At 39.2% G+C, this 19,812-nt stretch overlaps 3 non-coding genes and 1 pseudogene across 3 annotated transcripts; all 4 read right to left on the bottom strand.

Annotated features, from left to right (window-relative positions):
• Positions 1 to 1,408: 1,408 nt before the first annotated feature.
• On the bottom strand, positions 1,409 to 1,587 carry LOC116649933 (5.8S ribosomal RNA). The gene has a single exon (XR_011417244.1). It is a non-coding gene; the product is annotated as a 5.8S ribosomal RNA (ribosomal RNA).
• Positions 1,588 to 2,122: 535 nt separating this feature from the next.
• Positions 2,123 to 4,104, bottom strand: LOC116649930 (small subunit ribosomal RNA). Its single transcript, XR_011417242.1, has one exon. It is a non-coding gene; the product is annotated as a small subunit ribosomal RNA (ribosomal RNA).
• Positions 4,105 to 12,718: 8,614 nt separating this feature from the next.
• Positions 12,719 to 18,914, bottom strand: LOC116649931 (large subunit ribosomal RNA; annotated as a pseudogene).
• Positions 18,915 to 19,276: 362 nt separating this feature from the next.
• Positions 19,277 to 19,455, bottom strand: LOC116649932 (5.8S ribosomal RNA). The gene has a single exon (XR_004302881.1). It is a non-coding gene; the product is annotated as a 5.8S ribosomal RNA (ribosomal RNA).
• Between the last annotated feature and the right edge of the window lie 357 nt (positions 19,456 to 19,812).

The raw sequence follows: 19,812 nt of genomic DNA, 5'->3' as shown, positions 1-19,812 counted from the left end.
CCATCAGGGTTTCCCCTGACTTCAACCTGATCAAGTATAGTTCACCATCTTTCGGGTCACAGCATATATGCTCAAGGTACGTTCCAGTTAGAGGCATAAATAATATAAATATTATTATACATAACTATATAGAGCGCCCCGGGATTGCGTTAATTAACTATAAATAGTTAAAAAACTAATCCCATTAATAGTCAAGTTAATTACGCTATTAGGTTTATATCCCAATAACTTGCACATATGTTAGACTCCTTGGTCCGTGTTTCAAGACGGGTCCCGAAGGTATCCTGAATCTTTCGCAGTGTTAATCATACAAATGTATATAATAAACACAAATATCAATGATAATTATGCCATTATATAATTCCGAAAAATTAACGCACTGTAATCATATAAATCTATCAGCACTTTATCAAATTTATATCTTTTATTTTATGTTAAAATGCCGAGCATATAATTCAAATAAGCAATCAGACATCATTTTATGATAAATATTTATGCTAATAGATTACAATGTCCTTATATGGAAAAAATGCACACTATTATTATAATATTGTTTAAAATATTACAATTCTAATGATGAATTTTCCATACCGGATATTCAGGTTCATCGGGCTTAACCTCTAAGCAGTTTCACGTACTATTTAACTCTCTATTCAGAGTTATTTTCAACTTTCCCTCACGGTACTTGTTTACTATCGGTCTCATGGTTATATTTAGTTTTAGATGGAGTTTACCACCCACTTAGTGCTGCACTATCAAGCAACACGACTCTTTGAAAACCATCTAGTAATCATTAACGTTATACGGGCCTGGCACCCTCTATGGATAAATGGCCTCATTTAAGAAGGACTTAAATCGTTAACTTCTCATACTAGAATGTTGATGTTCCGTACACTGCATCTCACATTTGCCATATAGACAAAGTGACTTAGTGCTGAACTGATTTCTTTTCGCTCGCCGCTACTAAGAAAATCCTTGTTAGTTTCTTTTCCTCCCCTAATTAATATGCTTAAATTCACGGGGTAGTCCCATATGAGTTGAGGTTGTATAAAACAATGTTAATTGAACATTATTTATTGTTCAATATAATGGATAATACTTTTGTTCTGAAGTTCCATAAATTTTACAACAATTCTTTTATCACACATCATTAATAAGAGGCAATTCTAGATTAAGGAAAAATATATTTTTCTTTTATGCTAGACATTCCTCAGTATTATTTGATTTGAAAAAAGAAAATATAATTCTTCAGTTTTCTCATACAAAATATACAATGAGTAGTACATCCATATATATATTAACATTATGAATAATTTATGCATATCAGGGACACACATAATCTATCCAATAATATACCATATGCTTAAAACTTCGAAAAATTTTAAACAACTTAATTAGCAAAGTCTTACAACCCTCAACCATATGTAGTCCAAGCAGCACTATAAAATTAATTAAAGTACAAAACAGCATGGACTGCGATATGCGTACAAAATGTCGATGTTCATGTGTCCTGCAGTTCACACGATGACGCACAGTTTGCTGCGTTCTTCATCGACCCATGAGCCGAGTGATCCACCGCTTAGAGTGATAATTTATATTGGTTTATTTCATTACGTCACAAATGTTTTTATTGAAAGAAATTAAAAATACACCATTTTACTGGCATATATCAATTCCTTCAATAAAATTGTTTATACCTAAATTGTGTTGCGAAATGTCTTAGTTTTACATATACTTTAAAAATATGGTATGAATAAAATTTTTATATAGATACAAGAATTAAATATTTGTATAGAAATATGCAAAGCATTAACCTGAAAACAGGTACAACACATAAAATTTAGGTTGTTGCGTTTATATAATGTATGCGCATATAATAATGAACAATACATCTGTGCAACGCATGTATATTATGGTACATATACACGCAAGTTTTTCATCATTAAAACGCATAGACACAGATAAATCCCAAATTGAAAATGACAGACATTATATAAATATATATTAATTGGGAATAAGTATGTGTATATGTTTTTAAATGATTATTCATTTATATTCAGAAAAATTTTATATATTTCTGTATATAAAATTGTTTTTATTAACGGAAATGAACATTATACAATAATGATCCTTCCGCAGGTTCACCTACGGAAACCTTGTTACGACTTTTACTTCCTCTAAATAATCAAGTTCGGTCAACTTTTGCGAAACAACCGCAACACACAAGGCGTCACAGTGATCACGTCCGGAGACCTCACTAAATAATTTAATCGGTAGTAGCGACGGGCGGTGTGTACAAAGGGCAGGGACGTAATCAATGCGAGTTAATGACTCACACTTACTGGGAATTCCAAGTTCATGTGAACAGTTTCAGTTCACAATCCCAAGCATGAAAGTGGTTCAGCGGTTTACCCGGACCTCTCGGTCAAGGAAATACACGTTGATACTTTCATTGTAGCGCGCGTGCACCCCAGGACATCTAAGGGCATCACAGACCTGTTATTGCTCAATCTCATTATTGCTAGACGCCATTTGTCCATTAAAGAAGCTAGTGTCCTTATAATGGGACAAACCAACAGGTACGGCTCCACTTATATAAACACATTCAAACACAATAAACATTTTACTGCCACTATGAATGAAGGCTATATAAGCTTCAACACCATAATCCTGAAGATATCTATTTAATATATTTGAGTTTCGTTCGTTATCGGAATTAAGCAGACAAATCACTCAACAAACTAAGAACGGCCATGCACCACCACCCATAGATTCGAGAAAGAGCTATCAATCTGTCACACACTTATGTTCGGACCTGGTAAGTTTTCCCGTGTTGAGTCAAATTAAGCCGCAGGCTCCACTCCTGGTGGTGCCCTTCCGTCAATTCCTTTAAGTTTCAGCTTTGCAACCATACTTCCCCCGGAGCCCAAAAGCTTTGGTTTCCCGGGAAGCGACTGAGAGAGCCATAAAAGTAGCTACACCCAATTGCTAGCTGGCATCGTTTATGGTTAAAACTAGGGCGGTATCTGATCGCCTTCGAACCTCTAACTTTCGTTCTTGATTAATGAAAACATCTTTGGCAAATGCTTTCGCTTAAGTTAGTCTTACGACGGTCCAAGAGTTTCACCTCTCGCGTCGTAATACTAATGCTTCTATTAATCATTACCTCTTGATCTGAAAACCAATGAAAGCAGAACAGAAGTCTTTTTTCATTATCCCATGCACAGAATATTCAGACATTTGAAGCCTGCTTTAAGCACTCTAATTTGTTCAAAGTAATTGTACCGGCCCACAATAACACTCGATGAAGAGCACTAATGCAGGTTTTTAAATAGGAGGAATATATAAAAAAATACAAGTTTTTAATTAAATATAAGAACTCCACCGGTAATACGCTTACATACATAAAGGTATAGTACTAACTACAATTATAAGTTGTACCTCCCGTATGAAGCACAAGTTCAACTACGAACGTTTTAACCGCAACAACTTTAATATACGCTATTGGAGCTGGAATTACCGCGGCTGCTGGCACCAGACTTGCCCTCCAATAGGTGCTTGTTAAAGGATTTAAAGTGTACTCATTCCAATTACAGGGCCTCGGATATGAGTCCTGTATTGTTATTTTTCGTCACTACCTCCCCGAGCTGGGAGTGGGTAATTTACGCGCCTGCTGCCTTCCTTAGATGTGGTAGCCGTTTCTCAGGCTCCCTCTCCGGAATCGAACCCTGATTCCCCGTTACCCGTTGCAACCATGGTAGTCCTAGATAGTACCATCAAAAGTTGATAGGGCAGACATTTGAAAGATCTGTCGTCGGTACAAGACCATACGATCTGCATGTTATCTAGAGTTCAACCAATAAAACGATCTTGCGATCGCTTGGTTTTAGCCTAATAAAAGCACACGTTCCAAAAGGTCCGTGTTTTAATTGCATGTATTAGCTCTAGAATTACCACAGTTATCCAAGTAACTGTTAACGATCTAAGGAACCATAACTGATATAATGAGCCTTTTGCGGTTTCACTGTTAATTCGTGTGTACTTAGACATGCATGGCTTAATCTTTGAGACAAGCATATAACTACTGGCAGGATCAACCAGAATAATGTTTTTATAATTTGTATGTACAAAATATACATACATATTTACAAAATGTATTTACATTGGAACTTAATATATTTTTGAATAAAAAATATACTATAGATATTAATGTTAAATATAAACGAATATGGCCATTGTTACATAGCATTTCATGTTCGTTAATTTACGTTTCATATTTTTTAAGATTCACCACATATTATATCTATATGAAAATATATACAATTCGCTCAAAAATATCTTTATATGTACACTTACTTAATATATATTTTATCACACATTGTTTAATACCATAATGGAATAAACACTTTAATTTTGATGACAAACTTGATAATTTATTTATATGTATAAATTATGTATGCATAACTTGCAAACATAATTATGCGATAAAAATATATTAAGTAAAACAAGTCACATACTATATTAAATAGTATGTAAAATGTTAAAGTTTCATTTATGACAAATATTTAAAATAATAACAAAAATTTTAGAAACTTTTTTTCCAGCGTACTAATCGTCAATACATCTGTATGAATCGAATTTCCACTGGATGCAATTGTTAAATTTTACGATAAAAGGAAACCCATTTGTTTACACGATGTAGTAATAATAAAATTATTACAAACAACACATCTTGGCTTGAAAGTTTCACAATTATCTTTTTTTTCTTAATATCTCAAGCCAAATGTCATTCAACATAACAAATAACGATATCTATCAGCGTATAATGTGATGAGTACACACTGCTCACCATGAATAGGTTTCAGTCGCGATCGAACACTCGTTGAGTAAAGACGTGCCTGCGGACCGCTGCGAAGCATTCCAAATACACAAGCAACATAAACAACAGTTAGTTGCGGCGAAATTTTCAGGCCAGCTGCGCTCTGATTGGGCGCTGCAGCCGTTACTGCGCTCTTTCAGATTGCGTGCAGTGCGCAAATAACGGCGCACTAATACTTACACACGCACACGCTTACATGCTTGTGCGCGTTATTTCAACACACACACGACAATTAGAATACAAAAACAAACAACAACACTGACTAGCACTCGCTGCTTACGCTCGCCAGACGGGCAGCTTGCTTGCTCCCGCTCCCCCGTACCCCTCACCAACCAGATGGACAAGATGGACTGGCAAGCCGAGCCACGTGCTACACAGCTCATTAAAACTAGCAGCACCAAGAGGAAGAAGACCAACATCAGAGCTAGCAACCCTGACTCTGAGAATTCGAGTTGCACTAGTGAACCTGGAGAAATAAGGAGGAAGCCCGTCCGCAAACAGCGCAAACAGCCTTCCCGCGTACACCTACCTGACGGACCAAGTTGCACCAGTGAACCTGGAGAAATAAGGAGGAAGCCCGTTCGCAAACAGCGCAAACAGCCTTCCCGCGTACACCTACCTGACGGACCAAGCACCAGCAAAGCTGCTAGAGAAAATCTAACAAGTAACAGATTTGTTTCACTCTCTACAGATAAAGACGACGAAGAATCTGCGGCCAGCGATGACTCCACTGAAGTCATAGGACTAGCTAAGGGCCAACCAAATAAGGAGCCTGCTAAAGAACCTAAGACGATCAGGCCACCACCAATTTTTATTCCAGACGTGACCAATATCAAAGCGCTTACCAATGCCATAACTGGCGCCCTTGGCAAAGCAGTAGAATTTACATATAAAGCCACTAAAAACAACAACATTAGAGTAATGACGCCAGATAAAGCTAGCTTCACTGCACTTAAGGCATTTCTCAATGAAAACAACAAACGGTATCAGACCTTTCAGCCCAGAGACGAAAGAGCCTACCGGATAGTGGTCAAAGGCCTGCACCACTCTACTGAGCTGGTCGAGATCAAGGAAGGTTTAAGCAACTACGGGCACGAAGTAAGAGACCTTTATAACCTCACACAAAAAAGCACAAAAAAACCCCTAAACATATTCTTCGTAAATCTCGAGCCGGCGAAAAATAACAAAGACGCATACAAAATCAAAAGGCTTTGCTGCTCTGTGGTTACAGTCGAGCCTCCACTGAAGTTTAACGATGTCCCCCAATGCTATCGCTGCCAAGGATACGGACACACTCAAAGATACTGTCACCTGGAACATAGATGTGTGAAATGTGGAGGCGGACACTCCACGTCGGAATGCTCAAAGAAGAGCAGTGACCCGGCCTTCTGACTGCACTGCCAGGGTCCCCATGTGGCCTCATACAAAGGATGCCCAGCTTATAAGAAGGCAAAGAGCCTCTTAACGGCAAACAGACAGACAGCTCCAAGAGATGGACTACCACTAAACTCCAGCAAAGTGAATGCAAACATTAGTTTTGCTAAGGCTGCAAAGAGCACCTACGAGGCAAATCAAGCTCCCTGCCCGGATTCACAGCCGGACAATCAACTTAATGCGATAGTGACAAGGCTAGAGGTCATGTTTGAAAAAATGATGGATAAAATACTAGGTCAAATGACACAGATGCTGGAAACTGTTTGCTCCACATTATGCAAGAAGGTTTAGAGATCACGATCTGGAATGCTAACGGCCTGTGCAAAAACAGGCCTGAGGTTGAGCTTTACTGCAAGACCAACAATACCGAAATTCTCTTCATATCTGAAACCCATTTCTCTGAAAGATCTTACTTCTGCCTACGAGGCTACGACCTGATCTCAGCCAATCACCCCAACGGGAGAGCCCGCGGCGGAGCTGCCATTCTAATTCGTAGCAACATAAGTTATGAGATCCTGCCCCCAACTCTGGAGGAGTGGATCCAATGCGCAAAAATAAGAGTGAGTACCACGCTGGGAGAAGTCACAATAGCCGCTACCTACTGCCCCCCCAAGCACAATGCTAGGGACGAAGAATTCCGGACGCTAATGGACAGCCTAGGCACAAGGTTTCTAATAGGCGGAGACTTCAACGCCAAGCACACCTGATGGGGCTCCAGAACAAATAACCCTAAAGGCTACGCGCTGTTCAGGCAAACCCGGTTAAGAAACCTCGACTGCCACAGTACAGGCGCACCTACATACTGGCCTACAGACCCATATAAGGTGCCAGACGTCCTGGACATCGCGATAACTCGTGGTTTGGATACTGGCAGAATCCAAGTCAGAGAAGTAGAGGACCTCCTGTCTGATCACAGCGCCATAGCCATCTCTATATTTGCTGCAGCCATGAGGAAGTCTGCCCGCAAGAAGCTTATATATAAAGCCACTGATATTGGCAAATATCAAACCTGGTTGGACACCTGCACCAATCCCAGCCCCCCACTAAATAGCCCGGAGGACATCGAAGCGGCAGTCACAGAGCTAACAACTCATATCCACAATGCGGCGTCACATGCGGCGCCAAGACTCTCAAGCCGGCCCAGAGTTGAAAATAGAGACGTTCACCTCTGGTCACAACAAGTGGCCGAGCTGCTTGGTGAAAAAAGGCGACTGAGGCGGGTCTGGTTCCTGTCCAGGAACCCGAGGGACAAGACAGTCCTAAATAGAATCACCAAGGAACTGAAAGAGACACTCAAGATTCTGAGAAAAGATGCCCTAGATAGTTTTCTTACGCAGCTTGCCCCTAACGACCCACAACACAATCTGTGGCAAGTAACCAAGCACATTAAAAGGCCACAGAAAAGAATCAACCCAGTAAGAAAAACTGATGGCAGTTGGTGTAGAACAGAAACTGACAGAGCCAATGCCTTCGCCGAGCACTTAGAAACTGTGTTCACCCCTTTCAGCAGGTGCACGTCAGACGAAGCATCCGAAACTGCACACCAGCTAAGTGTACCGCCCGAAGGAACGGAAACGATTCCACCGGTACATGAAGAGGAGATAGCGGAATACATAACTGCGCTAAACAACAAAAAAGCCCCAGGCGATGATGGTATCAATGCAATGGCATTAAAGCTACTACCGCAAAGAAGCATCTCGTTCATCTCCAAAATATATAACAAATGCATGGAAATCGGCTACTTCCCAGCGCAATGGAAAAGTGCACAAGTAGTAATGATACCTAAGCCTGGTAAACCTGAAGATAATCTGGCCTCCTATCGCCCGATTAGTTTACTGCCAGCGCTCTCAAAGATACTAGAAAGAGTATTTTTGAGTAGAGTTTTGCCAGTATTGGACGAGGCCGGTCTGATCCCGGATCACCAATTTGGCTTCAGGCGCTGTCACGGAACCTCGGAACAATGCCACAGAGTTGTTCAAACTATCCTCGACGCATTTGAGGAGAAAAAATATTGCTACGCCGTATTCCTCGATGTCAAACAAGCCTTTGACAGAGTTTGGCATCCTGGACTCCTGCAAAAGCTCAAGGGTAACCTCCCACACGCCTACTTCTTGTTTCTGGCTTCATATCTGGAGAACCGAACATTCCGAGTTAAATGTGGGGAAACAGTGTCCAACACCAAACACATTCATGCTGGCGTCCCGCAAGGAAGTGTTCTGGGTCCGCTGCTCTATAACGTGTACACAGCTGACTTGCCCGTCACTGGGAACCCAAACGTGCGCGTTGCCACGTACGCCGATGACACGGCATTTCTCACCATCTCGGAATCACCTGGCGAAGCTAGCTCACTGATGCAGATGCAATTGAACCTCGTCAACGACTGGCAAAAGCGATGGAACATTACAGTCAATGGTGACAAGTCAACTGCGACTACCTTTGCACTCCGCTCGGGTAACTGTCCACCAGTTCAACTAGACGGAGTCACAATACCAGAAGAACCCAATCCTAAATATCTGGGAATAACGCTAGACAGGAAACTCACCTGGAGAGCACACCTAATAAAAAAGCGAAACCAGTGTGAGCAGCGACAAAAAGCCTACTACTGGCTTATGGGCAGGAGATCAAGGCTTTCCACCTCCTCCAAGATTCTGACCTACAAGGCGATCATCAGACCAATCTGGACCTATATAATCCAGCTCTGGGGTACAGCCTGCAGGTCCAATATCCGGATCATTCAAACTTTCGAAAACAAAGCATTACGCATCGCTACAAACGCACACATATATCATGATAACGCCACCATCCACGATGCTCTCAAGTTCCCCTGGGTAAAAGACGAGATTGCCAAAAGCAGCAGACGATATATCAAGCGATTACACAACCATCTAAACACACTAACCATTTGTCTGCTAGACAACAGCCAACAAAGAAGAAGACTCTGCAGAGCCCACCCACTGGATCTCCCATGGAACAATATAGCCATTTGACCTTCTGTCATGCAATAACATAGCCATTTAACTCTCTCTAAGAATAACAACTATACTAAGCTCAATACATGAAATACACATAAGCTAAGTTTATTATTATACAATTTAATGGTTGTCCACGATGGATAGTATTAAATCAATAAACAAAATGAGAAACAAAAAAAAAAAAAAAAAAAAAAAAAATGAATAGGTTTTTTGACACATCATCTATAATGGCGATATTTTTTCCAAATGCTACCATTCACCTTAATGTCATAATGTACTAATTTAATAATACACTTTTATAACTTAATTATTCTTTTAATATAAACATAATTGACTTATGCCGGCAAGGCAACACTCCACAGTCATATGAATTTACCGTATTTAAAATTTTTCATATGATATGCCTTGCGTGACACCACTCCCTATATAGGTTTTTTGACACATCATCTATAATGGCGATATTTTTTCCAAATGCTACCATTCACCTTAATGTCTTCATGTACTAATTTAATAATACACTTTTATAACTTCATTATTCTCCTTATATAAACATAATTGACATGCCGGCAAGGCAACACTCCACAGTCATATGAATTTACCGTATTTAAAATTTTTCATATGACATGCCTTGCGCGACACCACTCCCTATATAGGTTTTTTGACACATCATCTATAATGGCGATATTTTTTCCAAATGCTACCATTCACCTTAATGTCTTCATGTACTAATTTAATAATACACTTTTATAACTTCATTATTCTTTTTATATAAACATAATTGACTTATGCCGGCAAGGCAACACTCCACAGTCATATGAATTTACCGTATTTAAAATTTTTCATATGACATGCCTTGCGCGACACCACTCCCTATATAGGTTTTTTGACACATCATCTATAATGGCGATATTTTTTCCAAATGCTACCATTCACCTTAATGTCTTCATGTACTAATTTAATAGTACACTTTTATAACTTCATTATTCTCCTTATATAAACATAATTGACATGCCGGCAAGGCAACACTCCACAGTCATATGAATTTACCGTATTTAAAATTTTTCATATGACATGCCTTGCGCGACACCACTCCCTATATAGGTTTTTTGACACGTCATCTATAATGGCGATATTTTTTCCAAATGCTACCATTCACCTTAATGTCTTCATGTACTAATTTAATAATACACTTTTATAACTTCATTATTCTTTTTATATAAACATAATTGACTTATGCCGGCAAGGCAACACTCCACAGTCAAATGAATTTACCGTATTTAAAATTTTTCATATGACATGCCTTGCGCGACACCACTGCCTATATAGGTTTTTTGACACATCATCTATAATGGCGATATTTTTTCCAAATGCTACCATTCACCTTAATGTCTTCATGTACTAATTTAATAATACACTTTTATAACTTCATTATTCTTTTTATATAAACATAATTGACTTATGCCGGCAAGGCAACACTCCACAGTCATATGAATTTACCGTATTTAAAATTTTTCATATGACATGCCTTGCGCGACACCACTCCCTATATAGGTTTTTTGACACATCATCTATAATGGCGATATTTTTTCCAAATGCTACCATTCACCTTAATGTCTTCATGTACTAATTTAATAGTACACTTTTATAACTTCATTATTCTCCTTATATAAACATAATTGACATGCCGGCAAGGCAACACTCCACAGTCATATGAATTTACCGTATTTAAAATGTTTCATATAACATGCCTTGCGCGACACCACTCCCTATATAGGTTTTTTGACACGTCATCTATAATGGCGATATTTTTTCCAAATGCTACCATTCACCTTAATGTCTTCATGTACTAATTTAATAATACACTTTTGTAACTTCATTATTCTTTTTATATAAACATAATTGACTTATGCCGGCAAGGCAACACTCCACAGTCAAATGAATTTACCGTATTTAAAATTTTTCATATGACATACCTTGCGCGACACCACTCCCTATATAGGTTGTTTGACACATCATCTATAATGGCGATATTTTTTCCAAATGCTACCATTTACCTTAATGTCTTCATGTATTAATTTAATAATACACTTTTATAACTTCATTATTCTTTTTATATAAACATAATTGACTTATGCCGGCAAGGCAACACTCCACAGTCATATGAATTTACCGTATTTAAAATTTTTCATATGACATGCCTTGCGCGACACCACTGCCTATATAGGTTTTTTGACACATCATCTATAATGGCGATATTTTTTTCAAATGCTACCATTCATCTTCATGTACTAATTTAATAATACACTTTTATAACGTTATTATTCTTTTTATATAAACATAATTGACTTATGCCGGCAAGGCAACACTCCACAGTCATATGAATTTACCGTATTTAAAATTTTTTATATGACATACCTTGCGGGACACCACTCCCTATATAGGTTTTTTGACACATCATCTATAATGGCGATATTTTTTCCAAATGCTGCCATTCACTGTAACGTTTTCATGTACTATTTTTATAACAATTCAATATAATTTTATATAAGTTGATAAAGGTTATATATAATATATAAAGATTAATGTCATTTATAATTTTATTTGTATATTAATAATCATATATCAATATACAATATATAAAAATTTTATAGTCACAATTATTTTCCAATGTATTTTCGAAATGTCAATTGTCATATTATTATTATTATATATACAGTTTAATGTTGTTTAAGTTGCAATTTAATTATGTATGTTATAGAATAGTCTTCAATTTTTGTATTATTAATATTAAGATATACATTTCTTCACATCCAAGCAAAATTTCTGTATCACGTATCATATAAAATTTAAATATGTTTTAGTAGAGGCTAATAAGAATAGGAATAAAAAATGTAAGTATTCTGTTTCTTCTGTATTTGATAATTTCCATCCGTCAATTCCATATTTTCCTGTATGTGTATGTATATATTTCAATATTGCATTATATGTTATATATATATATATATATATATATATATATATATATTGTTCTATGCTTTCCTAAAAAATAATTGAAGTAACAATTTTATATATTTTTGTTCATCCAAAAATTTCAAAATATTGTATAGTTGTAAATATTGTTCTACGTTATATGCTCTCCTCAATAATTGTTGAAGTTTCAATATAGATATTGTGTATATATATTTTTATATATTCCATCCGTCAAATTCCATATTTTCATAAATATATATATCAATATTGTTTTAAGTATTGAATATATATATATTGTTCTATGCTACATATAAAAATTAATTGAAAGCAACGTAGATGAACAAATTTCGTAGAGTAGGCATACAAACATCAATAAATATATAACAATTATAAATTGATAATATATTTTAAGCGAATGTATAACCCAATTATACGAATTATGTTCGTCTAGTGTTACTTTTTTTCGAATCATCAAGCAAAGGATAAGCTTCAGTGGATCGCAGTGTTGCAGCTGCTCAACCACTTACAACACCTTGCCTGTTACAAAAGTCGTTTACAATTGATTCTAGGCTTTGACATTGTATTAAATAATGTTTTAAAATATAACTAACGCGGCATCAGGTGATCGAAGATCCTCCCAATTTACTATGTTATAAATAACATTGGCATTACATCCATTGTCGTTAATAAAACAAATTAAAAACTTTTAATGGTTTAGAAGCCATACAATGCAAATTGCCCCTTATTTATCATTGCAGTCCAGCACGGATACGACCTTAGAGGCGTTCAGGCATAATCCAACGGACGTAACGTCATACCACTGTTCGCTCGAACAAGTATTGTGCCATTGGTCCGTACCTGCGGTTCCTCTCGTACTACGCAGGAATGCTGTCGCAACAACGTTTTGTCATTAGTAGGGTAAAACTAACCTGTCTCACGACGGTCTAAACCCAGCTCACGTTCCCTTGCATGGGTGAACAATCCAACGCTTGGTGAATTTTGCTTCACAATGATAGGAAGAGCCGACATCGAAGGATCAAAAAGCGACGTCGCTATGAACGCTTGGCCGCCACAAGCCAGTTATCCCTATGGTAACTTTTCTGACACCTCTTGTTAAAAACTCTTTAAACGAAAAGGATCGATAGGCCGAGCTTTTGCTGTCCCTGTGTGTACTGAACACCGAGATCAAGTCAGCACTTGCCCTTTTGCTCTATGTGTGGTTTGTGTAAGTAAGGAAACAATAAGAGTAGTGGTATTTCATTGTCGATACCAAACCGAAGTCTAATATCTCCCACTTATTCTACACCTCTTATGTCTCCTTACACTGCCAGATAAGAGTCAAGCTCAAAAGGTTCTTCTTTCCCCGCTAATTATTCCAAGCCCATTTCCTTGGCTGTGGTTTCGCTAGATAGTAGATAGGGACATGAAAGTCAGTGGGCTTAACGTGAGCACCTGCCGCGATGGCTTAATCTCACGGTTCCTAGTATAGGATTAATTCAAGCGTCAATCACCGCCCCCTTGGAACATCAATTCCGCAGGTACCAATTAAAGACACGACTGCTTGGTTGTGACTTCTACCTTGGTTTGGCACGAGGACTACCTAAGCCTCTTCCGTAATCTGGGTCACGGAACCCGGTTGTATGACGCAACTCCACGTCGAGCGATGCTCTACCCGCATTTGGGTGTTAAACCACAACCACCACGATACTCCCCGAAGGGCCGCACCAACTAACCAGGACGGAACAAGTTCCGTGGGCTCCTGGTTACCCGTGGTACCAGATTAAAAGCCTCTGGTCAGGCCTCGTACCAGAAGGGCACTTCCAATTTAAACTCCAAAACAGTTAAGGGTTGGTAGCCCCAACACAACACAATGTTCAACAAAAATGACCATTCAGACACACCCCCACATTCGTACCCCCACATTCCCACATATACCATCCATCATCATTCATACAATTCCTTCCTGCAATTGCAAACGTCGCCTGGAAAATGCAGCTCTAGCAAACTCACTCATTCTTCTAACCCTATCACTAGTGGAGAGTGATTGACTTACGTCAAGCCCGCCACTAACCTCACTTATACCCATCCCCCTCAGATCTCGAAGATCTGCATACCTTGTGCACTCACAGAGAACATGCTCCCATGTCTCAGCAGCCGAGCCACAACGGCATTCTGGACTGTCATAAAGGTTCCTCGAATGCAGGAATGCATTGAGGGAACCGTGACCAGTCAACAGGAATCCAAGACTCAGGCCGAACCCAAAGTCTGGTCGGCTGCCGGCAAATGTAACCTCCCGTATAAACCGATGAGTGACACGCCCATTCACGCTAGTGTCCCATCTGACTTGCCAGTGAGACAAAACACACCCATTCACCAATCTCTTGCGTTCACTAAGCCCTAAACTCTCCACATCCCTACCCGCTAGCCAATCATTCTGCAGCAATGGCAGCCGCCTCTTGATCCTGTACATCAAGGCTCGACGCCTGATCTTCAAGTCAAGAGGGGCTACTCCTAACAGTACCTGCATTGCCTCCGTAGAGACAGTGCGGCACACAGGCAAACAACCTAACAGAAGCACTCTCTGGCAAGCCAGCACTTTCTTTCTGCCGACCACAGTCGTGACCGCCTTGCACCATACAAACGATCCATATGCTGCACATGCAACAAACAGACCCTCATAGATGGTGCGGACAGCACGTCTGCTTAGGCCCCAGTCAGACCTCAAAATACGACGCACTTGCCCCACCAAACCAAGTAGCCGGCCCTTGAGACCAGCGATATGAGGAGTGAAACACATCCTCTCGCCGAAGGTTATGCCGAGGTATTTCACCTCAGACGCATACCTCACATTCACTCCATTCAGTCAGACAATGGGTGGCCCGACTAGCTGCCAATCTGCCCTTGAGCAGCATTGACACTGTCTTGTCCATTGCAAGACTGACCCCAACACTTTCACCCCACTCATACACAGTGCGCAAGCACATACCCGCATTCGTCTCGATGTCAAGACGCGACCGACCCTCAATCAAGATAAGCAGATCGTCCGCTTACGCACAACATTTACACATCTGCTCAAGCTGCACCAGCAAGGGGTCCATCATGAGGTTCCAAATGAATGGGCCACAGATAGATCCCTGCGGACAGCCACGAACCACATTTACGCTCACACATTCACACCGCCCTACAGCACACGCACGTCTGCCAGAGAAATAGCTCTTCCAGAGAGCTAATTCTCGGCACCCGCATTCATCCAACCTTCTCAAAACACTCGCCCAACTCAGGTAGTCGAAAGCACCTTTAAAATCAACAAAGATGCCCAAGACATACGTGGAGCTGCTAGCCTCAACAGAGTCACTAACATACCTCCACGAACCTCAACACATTTGCCCTGCCTAAAACCAAATTGCCTGTCAGACATTTGGTCAATAATTCTCTCCTGAAGCCTTTCTACCATAATCCTTTCCAGAACTTTTCCAAGAACCGGAAGAAGACTGATGCCCCGAAAAGATCTAGGATTGCTCCTGATCCTGTCAGGCGACTTCAGGAGCACTATCACTCTCGCACACTTCCATTCACTGGGGAAATAACCCTCATTCAGACACTTCGCATACATCGCATTCATATACTCTGGAATTGACTTCCTGACACTTTTACACATTTCTCCAGTGAATCCATCCATACCAGGTGACTTCCTCGACTTTAACCTCGAGAAAGCCACCTCCAACTCACTATCCAGAAGCGGATCAACAGGCCTAACCACACTAGGTGGTGAGTCCTGATGATCCGCTCTGGGGAAGAATTCATTCAACAAGACATTCATGCAATCCCTCCATGCCGTTAACTGAACGTTACCAACACGGAGGCTACTTACATCCGTTTCCCTGCCTCTACCTCGAACTATTTTATAAACACGACCCCAGGGGTCATCCTTATTGCGCTCCAGGAAAGAGCGCCATTCATCTTCTTTCACCTTTACAAGCATTTGCTTGTACTCATTCATACACCGACTATATTCAATCCTGAGTTGGGCTGCACCATCCGCATTGGTAGCTCCGGTCCTTTGGAATCGCTTCCGCAGAGACCGGACCATCCGCCGCTTGGTGCTTAACTGATTCGTCCACCACTTCAAACATGCGATCATTCGCACCAGTTATCCACCCATTCACACATACGACCTGCTCATCCACATTCAAATCATTAAATGCATTCAGCGGAACTTGCGTTGCCGCCTCCTGCACAATGAGCCCATGAAGAGACCAATTCACACTACAAGTGCGCCAGCGATTACCCCCAACACTTTCGTTCCTCGTAATAGTGTGTGTGACAACAATCTCAATCGGATTGTGGTCACTCACACCAAGCCCACCTAGTACACACCAATGAAAAGCATACATACTCATTGCCACCGCATTTACTAGAGTAACATCAATGTCACTCTGACCCACCGGACCCGCAAACGTCCTACATTATTCTGTCGACTAGAGACTCTTCACCTTGGAGACCAGCTGCGGATATTGGTACGGCCTGTTGAGAAGTTTGCGTGTCCCCACCATAAATTTTCAAGGTCCGAGGAGAAAATATCGACACAACAGTATATGTCATGGTCTTCTAGCCCATGTACCATATCTCTCTGCGAAAGACTTCCATGGTAGTACGGCTATAAAACAGAAAAGAAAACTCTTCCGATACCTCTCGACGGCTTCTTTATGGTCGTTCCTGTTGCCAGGATGAGCACGAGGCCCATATTTAATAACAAACGGATACTCAACAGGTTACGGAATTGGAACCGTATTCCCTTTCGTTCAAAATTATTCAAGTGTATAAAAATCGGTTAGATGACAAATATATTTAGATTTTTCTTTACTTGAAAATTTTCGGCTTTCGCCTTGAACTTAGGACCGACTAACTCGTGATCAACCACCGTTCACACGAAACCCTTCTCCACTTCAGTCCTCCAAGGTCTCATTCGATTATTTGCTACTACCACCAAGATCTGTACCAATAGCGGTTCCATGCAGGCTTACGCCAAACACTTCTATGCACACCATTGTACCTTCCTACTCACTTAAGTTTCAAAATTTATATTACAAGTAATATAAATCATCTACTTTAGCGGTAATGTATAGGTATACAACTTAAGCGCCATCTATTTTAAGGGCTAGCTGCTTCGGCAGGTGAGTTGTTACACACTCCTTAGCGGATTTCGACTTCCATGATCACCGTTCTGCTGTTTTAAGCAACCAACGCCTTTCATGGTTTCTGTATGAGTTGTTAATTTGGGCACCGTAACATTACGTTTGGTTCATCCCACAGCGCCAGTTCTGCTTACCAAATGTGGCCCACTGGGCACATTATATCATAACCTTAAACTTCATATCAAGAAAGTTAAGGTTCTTACCCATTTAAAGTTTGAGAATAGGTTAAGATCGTTTCGACCCTAAGGCCTCTAATCATTCGCTTTACCAGATAAGATTATTTTATACAACAGTTAAATGCACCAGCTATCCTGAGGGAAACTTTGGAAGGAACCAGCTACTAGATGGTTCGATTGGTCTTTCGCCCCTATACTCAATTCTGACAATCGATTTGCACGTCAGAACTGTTTCGGTCTTCCATCAGGGTTTCCCCTGACTTCAACCTGATCAAGTATAGTTCACCATCTTTCGGGTCACAGCATATATGCTCAAGGTACGTTCCAGTTAGAGGTATAAATAATATAAATATTATTATACATAACTATATAGAGCGCCCGGGATTGCGTTAATTAACTATAAATAGTTAAAAAACTAATCCCATTAATAGTCAAGTTAATTACGCTATTAGGTTTATATCCCAATAACTTGCACATATGTTAGACTCCTTGGTCCGTGTTTCAAGACGGGTCCCGAAGGTATCCTGAATCTTTCGCATTGTTAATCATACAAATGCATATAATAAACACAAATATCAATGATAATTATGCCATTATATAATTCCGAAAAATTAACGCACTGTAATCATATAAATCTATCAGCACTTTATCAAATTTATATCTTTTATTTTATGTTAAAATGCCAAGCATATAATTCAAATAAGCAATCAGACATAATTTTATGATAAATATTTATGCTAATAGATTACAATGTCCTTATATGGAAAAAATGCACACTATTATTATAATATTGTTTAAAATATTACAATTCTAATGATGAATTTTCCATAACGGATATTCAGGTTCATCGGGCTTAACCTCTAAGTAGTTTCACGTACTATTTAACTCTCTATTCAGAGTTCTTTTCAACTTTCCCTCACGGTACTTGTTTACTATCGGTCTCATGGTTATATTTAGTTTTAGATGGAGTTTACCACCCACTTAGTGCTGCACTATCAAGCAACACGACTCTTTGGAAACACCATCTAGTAATCATTAACGTTATACGGGCCTGGCACCCTCTATGGGTAAATGGCCTCATTTAAGAAGGACTTAAATCGTTAACTTCTCATACTAGAATGTTGATGTTCCGTACACTGCATCTCACATTTGCCATATAGACAAAGTGACTTAGTGCTGAACTGATTTCTTTTCGCTCGCCGCTACTAAGAAAATCCTTGTTAGTTTCTTTTCCTCCCCTAATTAATATGCTTAAATTCAGGGGGTAGTCCCATATGAGTTGAGGTTGTATAAAACAATGTTAATTGAACATTATTTATTGTTCAATATAATGGATAATACTTTTGTTCTGAAGTTCCATAAGTTTTACAACAATTCTTTTATCACACATCATTAATAAGAGGCAATTCTAGATTAAGGAAAAATATATTTTTCTTTTATGCTAGACATTCCTCAGTATTATTTGATTTGAAAAAAGAAAATATAATTCTTCAGTTTTCTCATACAAAATATACAATGAGTAGTACATCCATATATATATTAATATTATGAATAATTTATGCATATCAGGGACACACATAATCTATCCAATAATATACCATATGCTTAAAACTTCGAAAAATTGTAAACAGCTTAGTTAGCAAAGTCTTACAACCCTCAACCATATGTAGTCCAAGCAGCACTATAAAATTAATTAAAGTACAAAACAGCATGGACTGCGATATGCGTTCAAAATGTCGATGTTCATGTGTCCTGCAGTTCACACGATGACGCACAGTTTGCTGCGTTCTTCATCGACCCATGAGCCGAGTGATCCACCGCTTAGAGTGATAATTTATATTGGTTTATTTCATTACGTCACAAATGTTTTTATTGAAAGAAATTAAAAATACACCATTTTACTGGCATATATCAATTCCTTCAATAAAATTGTTTATACCTAAATTGTGTTGCGAAATGTCTTAGTTTTACATATACTTTAAAAATATGGTATGAATAAAATTTTTATATAGATACAAGAATTAAATATTTTTATAGAAATATGCAAAGCATTAACCTGAAAACAGGTACAACACATAAAATTTAGGTTGTTGCGTTTATATAATGTATGCGCTTATAATAATGAACAATACATCTGTGCAACGCATGTATATTATGGTACATATACACGCAAGTTTTTCATCATT

Source organism: Drosophila virilis, unplaced genomic scaffold (assembly GCF_030788295.1).
Source record: "Drosophila virilis strain 15010-1051.87 unplaced genomic scaffold, Dvir_AGI_RSII-ME tig00001479, whole genome shotgun sequence".
Classification (NCBI taxonomy): domain Eukaryota; kingdom Metazoa; phylum Arthropoda; class Insecta; order Diptera; family Drosophilidae; genus Drosophila; species Drosophila virilis.
Note: the sequence above shows the minus strand (reverse complement) of the source record. Positions and strands in the feature narration are given on the sequence as shown.